Here is a 724-nt window from a genome sequence, read left to right on the forward strand (position 1 = left end):
CGCGGGGGGCGGGGGGCCGCTGTGCAGGGTCTGGAGCCCCCACCGTGACCCTCACTGACCCGCTCAGAACCTCACTGGGGTCTGAGACCTGGTGAAACTTGTGCCCCGGATCCTGCCCACGGGCCCCTGTGGCCGGCGGCGGGCCCGGCCTGAGCCCGGCTGTGTCCCCAGCCTGTGCCCCATAGTTTATCTGTTACCACCTGAGCCACACAGGCGCCGACTCCAGGTTGTTCAAACCACCATCCGACGAGTTCACAAACGACCCCAGTCCTTCGTGTGTGTCGTCAAAAAATTCAGACGTGCGGCGAACAAGGAGCCCATTCCCGTCCCCCAAGGCAGGGACCGTGTTCTCTGCAGACACGGGCCTGGGCTGCAGCCACACGGTGCTCCGTGCGCGAACCGGCTTATTCTCAGCCCCCGAGGGGCCGTGCTGTCCTCCCCTGAGTGATGGCCCAGGGGCCGGGCAGAGAGGTCAAGGTCAAGGTCAAGGTCGAGGTCAGCGGCAGGGCAGGACTTGGCCCCAGGCAGAGGTGTCAGAGCCCACGGTCTCCCCGGTGCACACGATGCCCATCGCTCTGCTGACGGAGACTCACAACCTCCGGTCCCACTGCAGTCTCTCCACACACCTCCCTAGGTCAGGGCCCTGTCCTTTCCCAAGCCTGTCACCTCCCAGGCCCCCAGTCAGTCCCGGCTGAGACAGGGTGGACGGGCGCCCCGAGGGGCC

Source organism: Myotis davidii, unplaced genomic scaffold (genome assembly GCF_000327345.1).
Source record: "Myotis davidii unplaced genomic scaffold, ASM32734v1 scaffold609, whole genome shotgun sequence".
Classification (NCBI taxonomy): domain Eukaryota; kingdom Metazoa; phylum Chordata; class Mammalia; order Chiroptera; family Vespertilionidae; genus Myotis; species Myotis davidii.